General features: G+C 40.2%; 2 protein-coding genes across 2 annotated transcripts in view; both read right to left on the reverse strand.

Moving 5' to 3' along the window:
- The window catches only part of LOC146965678 (protein NLRC3-like), a 197,640-nt gene that overhangs the window by 173,391 nt on the left and 9,721 nt on the right, over positions 1 to 14,528 (reverse strand). The gene's annotated exons all lie outside the window — the stretch shown is intronic.
- The window catches only part of LOC146965684 (protein NLRC3-like), a 45,319-nt gene that overhangs the window by 21,488 nt on the left and 9,303 nt on the right, over positions 1 to 14,528 (reverse strand). The gene's annotated exons all lie outside the window — the stretch shown is intronic.

The raw sequence follows: 14,528 nt of genomic DNA on the forward strand, positions 1-14,528 counted from the left end.
TTGGCCTTGAACACAACACACACAGAGCTTTGAGTGTGAATAATGATGGAGCAGTGATCTGAGTCATGGACAGTTAGAGATGCTCATCTGACCTTTGACCTGTGGTCTGGCTCTTGGTTTTAGAGGGAGGGGCTCCCTCCTCTCTGTCCTCACACTGATCCATGCTGCTGAGCTCACATCCACATCAGCTCACACACACTTTGTAGCTTCACCTGCAGAGGAAACACACATCATTCATCTGCACAGCAGCTCACATGTCCATCATGTCTCCAGCTGCTCCTCCACTGATTGGCTCTTCTCCTCTGCTTCATATCAGTGTCAGCTGAATGCAGTCACACAGCAGTGAGGAAGAGGAAGCTGCCATCAGCTGCTCTACTTCTACTATCAGTCCACTAGATGGCGTCATGGAGCTGCAGCCCAGCAACATGATCCATGGACCACTGTTTCCATCCACTGACACACACAAGGACTGAGATCCACTGAGTTGATGTGACACAGTCTCTGTGTGGACAGCGTCCCTGTAGAAAACCACTGGACCAAACAAGCTACACACACAACAACTGGCCTCCACTTATTTCACCTCACAGCTCCACTATCACAACATTCACTCATTTCACTCTCCAGCTGCCACTGACACTTACTGTCTCTCAAATGTCACAAAATACAGACAAATGATGCGTTCAAGTTCCTCTCAGTCTGAGGCCACGTCTTCAAATGTCTCGTTTTGTCACAGCAACAATCAAAAAGACAAAAATATTCAGTTTACAGTCAAATCAAACAGAGAAAACAAGGAAATCTTCCGTTTTTGAGGCTGAAAATTGAACATTTCTGCTTGAAAAATGTTGATTGAACAACTGTTGCAGCTCTAAAACATTCTCCACAACAATATTAATGATTTGTGTCCAATAATCAATAACCCAGAGTGTTAGCTGTGTGTAACCACAGACATGAATGGTGAGGACACAGAGACAGTGTCCAGCTGCTCCTCTTCTCATAGATTTAAATGAGTCAGTGAGCTGATGTAACCTACAGAGTCACAGGACAAACATGCTGTGGTTTCATCTTTAATCCTGTGTTTCTGAGCTCATCAGGTGTTTTTAATCTACAACCTGCAGCTGCAAAGTGACCAGTAGCTTCACCTGTCAGGTACATGAGCTGCAGTACAAGCAGGAAGTAGCACAACAAGGAAATACTCAAGGAGAGTACAAGTACCTCACAACTGTACTGCACTAAATGTACTCAGTTACTGTGAAGAACCTGATGCTGAACATTGATCAACACTGGAAAACCAATCATCAATAAAGAAACTGTCAGTATTGATCAGTGATATAGGCAGTAACAGCTTCTGCTCTTATTCCAGCGCTTCTACCCACAACATCCACACAACATGGAGGACACGGTTCTACCCACAACATCCACACAACATGGAGGACACGGTTCTACCCACAACATCCACACAACATGGAGGACACGGTTCTGTCGGTCCAGACTTTACAGCTGCAGCTCTGACTCAGCTACAGTCACATTATAACAACACAACAACAACACAACGACACGTTGAAGGGCAGAGAACTCAGGTAACGACAGGTGTTAACGAGGAAAACATTCAGACTGTTCACCTTACCTTCACACGGGGAAATAAACTGCCACACAACCGCTGGGCAAAAATAAACGATGAAAGTTGCCTCACCTGTTTGACACGAGGACGAGGTCTTACCTGGACAAACCTGCTCTACTGCTCTTTGCTCCATTTCTCTCTCTCTCTCTCTCTCTCTCTCTCTCTCTCTCTCTCAGTTGATTAACTAAACAAGTGTAACCCTGCTCCATGAGCATGTTGCGGGTTAAAGATTCATTCTTCATAAAACATTTTTTTTTAAAAGACAGGACTGTTCACCTTACCTTCACACGGGGAAATAAACTGCGACACAACCGCTGGGTCAAAGGTCAACTTTAACACTTTGAACTGTGACTCACCTGTTGGACGTGACGCTGTTCTCTTCCCTGGAATAATTAACCTGCTTCGCTGGACTTTGCTCCAAGAAATAAAATCCAAAGTGAACAAAGAACATTTATCACACACACAACATTAACATAAAGGTGAACTGAACCAGACACTATGACAATTATCTGTCACTGACATGAAACACTCAGTGGAGAACTTTGAATGAATCAGGTGATAATTATTATTATAAACAGTTATTGGTAGTCTAACAGCTAGAATAGTGCTGTGATGTCACTTATGGTCCAGCAGGGGGTTTAATACAAGTAGATCCATCAGGAGGAAACCACTGGAGTGAAATAGAGAGCCTCAGCGGAAGCAGAAAGTAACGTTGCCATGGGAACTCAATTCGGAAAAAACCTCCATGTAAGTGAACGGGAATCAAAATTTTATTTCATGATCCGATAAAATTGTGTCATGAGGAAAAAATACAACCTCTACCTGTTTAAAACATCATTGTTTCATGAAGAGAAATCAGCAGTTTGTTGTAAAATTATTGTAAAATAAAACTCCTTAGAATCTGTAACCAGAAAGACTCCAGGTGGCGTAGTGACGTCACCACGACGACCACATGGCGTCCTTCCTTTCCCGTGTCAGTTGGTGACATATTTTTAGTGGGACACCAGACCTGTAGTCCTAGAGCGTCTTCACACTAAATACATTCTTCTGTTGCCGTTTTACAACAAACTGCAGATTTTTTGGCATGAAACATGATGACCAGTCAACGAGGAGTTTCTATTTGGTTATAAAAAAGTCTCACGTTAATGTGGATGAATCTACGCTACCCACACTTGTTAATGGTCCATTTTAGATAAATCTATGGTTTTGTCTCTATGGTTATTTTGTTATTATTAGTGGTGGTGGAAATGCTGGGCGAGCCGACCAGCGTTTCCTTACTTTAGGTTTTGCGGACGCTCATGAGAATAACGCCGCTGTATTGCCGTTTATGGTCGAAACTACGACGGTATGTGATCGTCTTCCAACCTCTGACTTTAATTCTTGATGAATGAAAACATGAGTCTGTCTTGCGCCGGTTGAAGAATTCTACGGTGCGCACGGAGGCTCATAAATGTAGTGTGGAAACACTTTGCTTTTCCAAAACTCCTCGTTGTCCCTTTAAGTAGGTTAAGGTCATATATTTTTCTCATGATAAAACTTTGACTCCTGTTCACCTACATGGAGATTTATTCCGAATTGAGGTCCCACAGCGAGCTTCACTTCACTTCACTTCACTTCCGCTGAGGCTCTCTATCACCAAGTCTGACTGATCTCCAAGGTTTCAGAGAGATGGAGAATGTGTGAGCGATGGAAACTCCACATACACACAGCAAGAGATGAAGTGAAGACATAAACCACAGAAGCTGGGTTTCCATCCAAGTCGTATCGAATTTAAAAGCGGATTTTGTGAAAATGCGCAAAAAGCAAATGCGAATTTATGACCGTTTCCATCCGTTATTGTTTTGCGATTATTGGGAGAGGAGGAGTGGTGCGCCGTGAGATTACGTCATAAGAGAGCGTGAATGTATCCAACAGCTGACACTCAGCTGACACTCAACATCATGGACAATTTACGTACTTTCCGGACTATAGACGCACCTGTATAATCCGCACCAGCTACATTTTAAAAGAAAATACATATATAGGCTGCACTTGAATATGAGCCGCAGGTTTTCATGTTGTAACATGAGATAAAACACAGAAAGAAAGTAGAACTGTGACAGTCTGTTCTGGTTACACTCCTCTCCTCCATGTGCATCTGTTTACATACGAAGCCGGTGAAACATCAATAAGTTACATAACGATGTTACGGCGTGTGATTGTGTAGTCTTAACCGTCATAAACAAAAGATTACGGGTTACAGAGCGTTTGTGTTGCGGTGCAGAGATGAGAGCTGGGAGACCGGGGCGTCGCTGGGTGAAGTCCAGCAGCTTCACCCACAAACTCTGCCTCCATTCACATAATCTGTTTCCATCACAAAAAGTCGCATTTCCTTTAATCGATACGCTGACAAATCCACCCCCTCCAAGCGTATAAACTTTTATGTGCATTTACTGCCTTTATTCGAATTTCTGGCGTTTCCATTCAAGTATTTATTCGCAATTTTTGAAAATGTGAATAAAAAAAGGTGGATGGAAACGCAACTAAAGTCAGATCTGAGCTCTCATAGAAGAACCTCAGAGAGGTACGGAAGAATTAATCTAGCGCTTCTACCCACAACATCCACACAACATGGAGGAGACGCTTCTACCCACAACATCCACACAACATGGAGGACACGGTTCTGTCGGTCCAGACTTTACAGCTACAGCTCTGACTCAGCTACAGTCACATTATAATAACACAACAACAACACAACGACAAGTTGAAGGGCAGAGAACTCAGGTAACGACAGGTGTTAACGAGGAAAACATTCAGACTGTTCACCTTACCTTCACACGACGAAATAAACTGCGACACAACCGCTGGGTCAAAGGTCAACTTCAACACTTTGAACTGTGACTCACCTGTTCATCATGATGTTATCTTATCTGGATTAATTACCTTCTGCTTCTTTGCACTTTGCTCCAAGAAATAAAATGTAAAGTGAACAAAGAACATTTATCACACACACAACATTAACATAAAGGTGAACTGAACCAGACACTATGACAATTATCTGTCACTGACATGAAACACTCAGTGGAGAACTTTGAATGAATCAGGTGATAATTATTATTATAAACAGTTGTTGGTAGTCTAACAGCTAGAATAGTGCTGTGATGTCACTTATGGTCCAGCAGGGGGTTTAATACAAGTAGATCCATCAGGAGGAAACCACTGGAGTGAAATAGAGAGCCTCAGCGGAAGCAGAAAGTAACGTTGCCATGGGAACTCAATTCGTAAAAAACCTCCATGTAAGTGAACGGGAGTCAAAGTTTTATTTCATGATCCGATTGAATTGTGTCATGAGAAAAAAATATAACCTCTACCTGTTTAAAACATCACGTTTCTCAGCAGTTTGTTGTAAAACTATTGTAAAATAAAACTCCTTAGAATCCGTAACCATAGAGACTCCAGCTGGCGTAGTGACGTCACCATGGCGACCACATGGCGTCCTTCCTTTCCCGTGTCAGTTGGTGACATATTTTTAGTGGGACACCAGATCTGTAGTCCGTAGAGCGTCTTCACACTAAATACATTCTTCTGTTGCCGTTTTACAACAAACTGCTGGTTTTTTGGCATGAAACGTGATGTTTTAAGTAGGTTAAGGTCATATATTTTATTCATGACACAATCACGAAATAAAATTTTGACTCCCGTTTACCTACATGGAGATTTTTTTCCGAATTGAGGTCCCATGGCGAGCTTCACTTCTGCTTCCGCTTAGGCTCTCTATAACCAAGTCTGACTGATCTCCAAGGTTTCAGAGAGATGGAGAGTGTGTGAGCGATGGAAACTCCACATACACACAGCAAGAGATGAAGTGAAGACATAAAGCACAGAGTCAGATCTGAGCTCTCATAGAAGAACCTCAGAGAGGTAAGGAAGAATTAATCCACCTTTATTTTGAAAGGTGAAACTTCCTCCAGATGGAGTCCACGGCGTTGAAGAGGCACGTATAATAGCAGACTGTTTAGACGGGGAGAGGAGGTGAGACTTAATACTGGACCCGGTGAGGTGGTTGGGTGTCCGGTAAGCTAGCTGGTTGTCAGCTGTCAGGGATTTTCCCACGCTGTCAGACCCAGTTGGATCAAAGTGTGGGACAAAGTGCAGCTTAAAAACAGGATTCAGTGACTAGAAATCCTATGAGCGGTTAAAAACAACTAGAGGAGGTAAAGAACTATAAAACAGAGTAAAAAAGCGATTGTATTTTGTTTGTTTTTCAAGTCGCAGGGGGAGAGCTCAGTTGTCAGTGTAGGCAGTCACTGCAAAAACTCAAAATCTTTCCAAGAATATTTGTCTTATTTCTTGTCAAAATGTCTCATTTCTAGTCAAAACTAAACTCTTTCCACTTAAAATAAGACTCATCATCTAAAAATGCACTTGTTTTTAGATCATTTTCATTTGTTTCAAACAATTTGTCACTTGAAATAAGTAGAAAAATCTGCCAGTGAAAGCAAGTTTTTTGTGCCACTTTCAGATTTTTCTACTTATTTCAAGTGACAAAGCAGATTTGCTTGAAAGAAGTAAAACGTGTCTAAAAACAAGCTACTTTTTAATATGATGAGTCTTGTTATAAGTATGATGAGATTAGTTTTGACAACTGGGCCTCCACTTATTTCACCTCACAGCTCCACTATCACAACATTCAGTCATTTCACTCACACTGGAAATTCAAAGAGAGAAAAACACTCTCCAGCTGCCACTGACACTTATTGTCTCTGTCCATCCATTCATCGTCTGCTCCATCAAATGTCACAAAATACAGACAAATGATGCGTTCAAGTTCCTCTCAGTCTGAGGCAACGTCTTCAAATGTCTCATTTTGTCACAGCAACAATCAAAGAGACAAAAATCTGCCAGTGAAAGCAAAACAAAGCAGATTTGCTTGAAAGATGTAAAAAGTGTCTAAAAACAAGCTGCTTTTTAATATGATGAGTCTTGTTATAAGTATGATGAGATTAGTTTTGACTAGGAACAAGACACATATTCTTGGTGAGATGTTGAGTTTTTGCAGTGAGTGACTGACTCCATCTTGCTACCTGTCTGTCATACTTCCATCACTATTTTCTTGTTTTCCACCGTTTGAGGTTTGACTGCTCATGAATGACATGTTAGTAGAGTATAAACCCAGTAGAGCTCTGAGATCTACTGACTCAGGTCAGATAGTGGAGCTCAGAGTTCAGACCAGACATGGTGAAGCAGCATTTAGCTGTGATGCTGCAACAACTGGAACAAACTACCAGCAGAACTGAAATCAACTGTAAACACTTTTAAATCCAGGTTAAAAACATTTCTCTTTTCATGTGCTTATAGCTGAGCTCTTTTAAGAACTTTAAACTTTATCTATTTTCTTTTATTTTACATTTTTACTCTTGCTTTTAACTCTGTTTTTAGTGTTTTATTCTGTTTTCATGCCTCTTTTTTTTCTAAATGTTTTGTCTTTATGTAAAGCACATTGAGTTGCCTTGGTATGAAATGCGCTATATAAATAAAGATGCCTTGCCTTGCTCCTATTTTAATGACGCTAACACTCACTATGAATGACCAGGTGAGGTCACAGGTGAGTGAGAAGGTGTTGCTGACCTCACCTGAAGTATCTGACAAACACACACACAGTGGTTTAATATAATCTTAATGTGACACTCGTGTGTTTGTGTGTGTCTGTTTGTTGTGTAACTGTGATAATCAACAGTTCACAGTGACAAACAGCTGGCGGCCATTTTGACCGTTTCTGAGCTGCTGCAGAGCGACAACGTCCTGACGTCAGAGCTTTGTGTGGTGTAGTTCAACAGGTTCAGGTGAGATTCTGCCTCATGTGACGTCAGCGCCCCCTACTGTCATAAACCTGCACCTGCATCACAGAGCAAAGGAGGAAAGGCACAGGATTATGGGTAATGGTCACATCAACAGAGGATTTGCTTTGAGGTAAAGAGTGAGAAGAACTCTGTAAAGAAGAAGAGAATGACCTGGAGTGTCATTCTTCAGAGACGTTTCACTGCTTCACATCTTTACAATCTTTAGTGAACAATATCCACTATTTCATTTTCTTCAGCTGCTGTGAGGAACATGGAGCTGGGCTTCCTATCAGAGATCATTGCAGTCCTCACATGGAAATGGATCAGGGAGGTTTTCTGCCACGTTTTCCTCCAACACTTACAAAACATTGATTAAAGCTGTGAACCATCATCCATGTCGTCCTTTTTAATGTTCCTGTAACCCAGTAGATGATTGGCTCTAATTATATGAATATATAATATAATAATATTGTTTGTTTACCTCAAAATTCATTTATTTTAGGCAGCAGAAAGCTCTTATCGTCCCCACAGAAACATGAACATGACCTACAGTTACTATTGTTTGTGCATTAAAGGAAGATTTAAGGCATTGACAACCTGTTATGAGCTATGATATATTGTGTGGATGCTGAACTCATTGTATTGTGTTGGTGTGTGTGTATTGCTTGCACTGATAATGTTCATTATAGACGGAGAAGCTGCTAAATATGTTCATTACCAGCAAAAGCAATGTTGTGAATTTAAAAATTGAAGTGTTTGATTTGTGTTTTTACTGTTTCACAGTTGATAAGTTAAATGATTTGTTTAATGGTTAAAAAGAGATTAAACAAAATGAATATTAATATATGAATGAATATATTTCATGGTTAAAAGTAAAACAAAAAGTGTTGTAATTCATGGAAAACAGCTAAAATCCTCACATTTCATGGCAAAAAAAAAAGCTCAAATAATTTATGGTTGTTTTAAAATGTGTAAAAATAAATATTCCATTGATAGGCTATAGAACTAAAACCTGTACAGTTAATAAAATGTTTTCCTTTAGTCAGTATTGTATTACAGCACTAGTGTGTTTAATTGTGTGATTATGTGATTTGAGTATGGCCATAAAGAGAAGAGTGTTATGACTATCTAGTAACAGTCCTGTCTCTGTTCCACAAAGACTTTCAAACAACATTAAAGCAGATATCAGTGGAATGTTTTTGTTAATATAAGTCCTAAATAGTCCTATTTTCCGTCAGCAATCACTTACATGAAGTATTTCAGCCTAAACACGAGTCTCTCCGTCACTCTGCTCTGCTGTAACCCGAGGAGAAAATTTTCCTTGTGGGATACAAGTGTTATCCAATGAGGGGAGAGAACGGCATGAAGGGCTGTGTGTGCAGCCAAGGGATGCGCGTGAATGTGGTGACGTAGCACGAGGACCAATTGATGCCTGACAAGGGCGGGGGCTGCTAACTCATGGTGCGTTCAAAGAAACTCGTACTTTGTGTTTTTCCTTCCTGTGAAGTCATACCAGTTCGATCTGGTACGAGTTCACGGGTCGGAAGTTACGAGTGGCCGTTATAGGGAACTTTCACAGACAACAGGACGGTAAAAACACGAGCTACGGGTTACCTGGAACGCTACCAAGTCGTAGTTGTGACTTGAAGCTGTAACTTACGGTTTCAAAAGCCTGCCTTGAACGCAGCATTAGCCGAAACGGCCGTGAAGCTGATATCTGCTTTAATTAAAACTCTTTTTTGTTATTATGTTTTTTCTCATGTGGACATTTCCCATATGTGATAGAGAACAATTTGATTTGTCATTTGTGAAGAACAAAAAGAAAGAAACCGTGGAACATGAAGTCAGTTATTGTGCTGAATTTTCATTTTATTTTATTTTTCATAAAGCATATGTTAACTCCATAGTAGCTTGTGACTTCATTTCCTCATTGTGTTTATCACTCACCTAACCCTCCTATTACGAGCCCAGTCTTTCCTGGTCCATATAGCTTCATATCCTGTGACACTCTGAATGAAATACTGAGGGGAACTTCATTGTGTTGAGCCATTTTTGATAATAACATTTTATATATCCCATATTCCTTGAGTGTTGTTTTTGGTGTAATTAAATATTGTCCTATTCTACAGAGCTTTATAGTATTGGTTCACTTATTCTGATACTTACATTTATTTTCTGCCTCTTTAGTTCTTTGTTTAATAAATTCTCTGTAGAGTGTATTTGTCTTTTGACAGGCGTTTCCTAATCCCTTCATGATCCATGGTCCATCTATAGAGGCTACTTTAGTTTGCTGCTTTGTTGTTTCACTGGACACTTTTTGTTTAATAATGATGTGAATATTCTTAAAATGTTCCATATACATTGTCAATATCGTTTTCATTATGAACTGTTTCCAAGTCATTCCTGAACACATTGATGCTTTCCTCTGTCCTCACTCTGCTGTAATGTGTTTGATTTATTTATCTGGCTGCTTTGTCTTGTACCTGCTGCTGTAACAGAGTTAAGGAGTTAGTAATTCCACTAACTGTAATTCTGTTATTATGGAAGCTGCACTACACTTAGTTTATTATTATTATTTATCTGCCTGTTACAATATGAAGTTGTTCACTCCTTTATTCATTTTTTATCTATTTATTAATCATGATCTATGAGTTAGAAGCTCTTATTTTGAAACGCCGCACTAACGAGCCCCTGCAGACTTGGCGGGTTGACCCGTTTCTAGGCAACAGTCTGCTGTCGGAGCCTCGTGGTAGGTTGACTTGTACTGAGCTCCGTTAATCTAACTTTCTATTTGAGGGTTAAAGGTGACTTTATTGATCATACATGTGAAGATCTGCTCCAGACAACAACTGCTGATGTTCTGTGATGATGCTGAGTGAGATACATGACAAGTTCATTGATACGGAAAAGCTTTTCACTCACTTTGATAGCTTCATGTTAGCTTGTGGCTAATCCTAGCAGCGTGACTGTTGAACAGGCAGAGAGTGTTGTGAAGGTTATTTTGTTCCAGTGTGTGTGTGTGTGTGTGTGTTATCCTGAGCTGTGACTGTGAAGCCTGATGCAGAGATTATTTCTCCTCTTTTCATTAGCAGATGTAAATAAAGTCTGATGGGAGTCTGACAGTGACGGTCCTTGTCCTCTGTGAAACTACACGACGACGCATGAGAAAGCACTGAACCGCTACGCTGCCATCAACTGTAACAACTGGTAGGTGTCACTGAGCTCAGAGATTCATAGTCCACTCACTGGCTTGTTTTCTGTCTCATTGGTCAATATGTGGTCTGTTAAAGGGATAGTTCACCCAGAATTCAAATTTCACTCATTATCTCCTCCCCCTCATGTGGACTAAGGGCTGGGAGAAGTTTCAGAGTCCTCCGTGGCTTCTCTGAGTTACAGCGGGGCTCCGTGCAGCAGTATTTGTCCATAATGGTTATGAATGGACACCACTTTTCTTCGTAACAAAAAGACATACCAAAAAAACATCCAAATACCTCCATGCTGCTCGTCTGTAATGTCCGTCTTGTATTGAAGCCCCAACATGAGAAAAAAAAGAGAAAAAAATTAAATAATTATATGTTTTAAGCTTGTTTGTAGCGGAAGCTCCCAGCACTGCTCTTCCTGGTCCGTCCAAATCTCGCGTAATTTGCACTGACACCCAGTTCACGAGATTCCGGCATTTTCGGAACAATTTCTCATGTCGGGGCTTCAATACAAGAGGGACATTACAGACGAGCAGCATGGAGGTATTTGGATGTTTTTTTGGTGTGTCTTTTTGGACGAAGAAAAGTGAGCTCTGTTCTCAACCGTCATATGGACAAATACTGCTGCACGGAGCCCCGCTGTAACTCAGAGAAGCCACGGAGGACTCTGAAACTTCTCCCAGCCCTTAGTCCACATGAGGGGGAGGAGATAATGAGTGAAATTTGAATTTTGGGTGAACTATCCCATTAAGGCGGCACAATGGGCTGTGATTCTGCTGGGTCCAGTGGTTTTTGGATATAGACTCATGCTGAACATTGTATTGATAAACTCATCAGTCATTCTGTGCTTATTGGGATGTAGCAGATCAGTGTTTAATAGATAACGTTTAGCTTCATTGTTGAAAACCACTGTGCTGTGGAGCCGTGGTTCTGCTGGAGTTCTTCCTGTCTCTGCCAAATCAGAAACGAGAGGTTTAATCAGCAAAACTTCAAACTCTTTTAGAACAAAAAACACATTGATCACATAATTTTGTCTCTAGTCTTTGGTTTAGAATTAAAAACCAGATACATCTACATGAATTTGGTTTATGGTTTCAAAATAAAATAACAATAACAGGAATTTCCAAAAACCAAAAAGGCACCATTTGTAATTGTTTATTAATTTCTTGATTGTGACATCAATGGTGTCATATTTTCTTGTAGTTTTAAAATAAATCACACACTTGTGTTTTTAAATGATAATAAATAGTGTTGCACCGATACCGATACTAGTATCGGTAGGGGGCCCGATACCGCACTACAATGCTGGCATCGGTATCGACGAGTAAAACAAATGACGCACCGATGCCATTTACTGACATGAACGCTGCGCCTTGTGTCTTCTCTCGCCCACACTCACTGCTGTGTGATCACACGTGTTCAGTTAATGCCAAGCCAAGTAAGGATGTAAACAATTCAATTAATTGCAGTTAATCCTTTTCAAGGAGTTTTTTGTGAAATGTAAACAAGCAAAGCGACATAAAGTAGCGGGATCTCTATTTAAATGTGTGCGCACCGCACTGAGCAGCGCACTGAGCACACACAGGGGAGAGAGGAGGTGAAAAGAGACAACAACACTGTTACCTGCTGTATACTGGCCTCAGCCTGTACCATCGCTAACACAGAGACCAGTGTGTAACGAGTCAAAAAGCCGCCGTCACTGAGCTGCCAAACCGACGCGGATCCGGTGTGTTTATCAAAGCTTGTTCGCCGTGCTCAGACACCGGTCGATTTGAGCTGCGTTCAGGCTGCAGTGACGGCGGCTTTTTCACTCGTTACACACTGGTCTGTGGCCAGTAGCCTATACAGCAGGTAACAGTGTTGTCTCTTTTCACCTCCTCTCTCCGTGTGCGGTGCGCACACATGTAAATAGAGATCCCGCTACGTTATGTCGGCGCGGTCGCTACCGGAGCTTAATTTTTAACTATCCCTTTAAGGCGGCACAATGGGCTGTGATTCTGCTGGGTCCAGTGGTTTTTGGATATAGGCTCATTGTATTGATAAACTCATCAGTCATTCTGTGCTTATTGGGATGTAGCAGATCAGTGTTTAATAGATAACGTTTAGCTTCATTGTTGAAAACCACTTTTCTGTGGAGCCGTGGTTCTGCTGGACTTCTTCCTGTCTCTGCCAAATCAGAAACGAGAGGTTTAATCAGCAAAACTTCAAACTCTTTTAGAACAAAAAACAAATTGATCACATGATTTTGTCTCTAGTCTTTGGTTTAGAATTAAAAAACAGATACATCTACATGAATTTGGTTTCTGGTTTCAAAATAAAATAACAATAACAGGAATTTCCAAAAACCAAAAAGGCACAGTTTTTAAATGTTTATTAATTTCTTGATTGTGACAACAATGGTGTCATATTTTCTTGTAGTTTTAACATAAATCACACACTTGTGTTTTTAAATGATAATAATTGATGGATTATCTGATGAGACCTGAAACAGTGAACATTTAACACTCACCTGTTCACATTATTATCATGGTTTGATGAAAACAAGCTTTTGTTAAATTCGAAAAAAAACTAAATTTATGGTTTTTACAAATCGAAAAAAGGATGAAATTGAACTTTCATTTGCAGGAGAGAGTATTGAGAGAGTGTCTGTGTTTAGGTTTTTGGGTGTTATCCTGGAGGACAAGTTGACATGGAAAAACCACATAGCATATGTAAAAGCCAAGGTGGCCAAGAGTATCTATATTTTGAATAAGGTTGAGTTTGTCTTGGACACTAACACACTAAGAATTTTGTATTATACATTTATTTTGCCATATTTTAATTACTGCGTGGAGGTGTGGGGCAACACTTATGTAAGTAACATCGCTCCTCTGATTCTGCTACAAAAAAGAGCAGTAAGAGTAATCCACAAGGCAGGTAATAGAGATCCCTCAAATAGATTTTTTATTTCTGCAGGTTTGTTGAAAATGGCCGATATAATAGAATTACAGACCCTAAAAATAATGTTTAAAGCAAAGAACAGATCATTACCTGAACATTTACAAAGCTTGTTTAAATTGGAGGAAGAGGATAAAACAGACTGAAGCTTGATGTTAAACGTTCATCTGCAAGGCTAAGCTTAAAACAAATGTGTATTTCTGTTGCAGGTGTAAAACTATGGCATTCACAAAGCAAGGAACTGAAAAGTTGTACAAGTATGTCTCAGTTTAAGAAAATGTTTAAAAAAGAAAATATAAGTATCTACAAAAAAGAAGAAGGAGAAAGAGAAAAAGAAGGGGAAAAAAGAAAAAGATAGATAGACGAGTGGTGTTTACCGTTATTTTGTTTGTTTGTTTGTTTGTTTTTTTGTCATTACTATGTTTCATCATCTTTAATATTTTGAAACAGAGGATAATATTGGTGTTGAAGCAAGCCAATGAAATTTGTAACAACAGAGAGGGGCAGGTATTATACGTTTTTTCTTCATCCTGCTCCTTTTCGTTCATGGTGAAAATGTGTACACAATGTATATGTGCAACTCTGTGAGAACCATGAATGAAATAAATCAAAATGAAATGAAATGAAATCAATGTAACGCAGTGCCACCTAACAACCACAAGGGGTCAGGGCATGAACATGAATGAAGACTCATATGAAAGTGGTGTGTTCAGGTAGAAGGTCACATGACCAGGCTGGACTGCAGGCTCACTTCACTGTGTTTCAGAGTTCAGTGGTTTCTGGCTCTAGTCTGAGCAACGTGACTGGGAACACAGTCAGTCCACTGTTGAATCAAACCAAATATAATAAATAATACAGGTGCATTTGAACTCTTTTACACCAGCAGTGACGAGAGGGGGAGGAGCCTGGATCAGCTCCTCAGCTAATTAGAAAATCAATTAGGGTTAGGGTTAG

The sequence above is a fragment of the Trachurus japonicus genome, chromosome 21 (genome assembly GCF_045865225.1).
Source record: "Trachurus japonicus isolate A0001 chromosome 21, Traja_1.0".
NCBI lineage: Eukaryota > Metazoa > Chordata > Actinopteri > Carangiformes > Carangidae > Trachurus > Trachurus japonicus.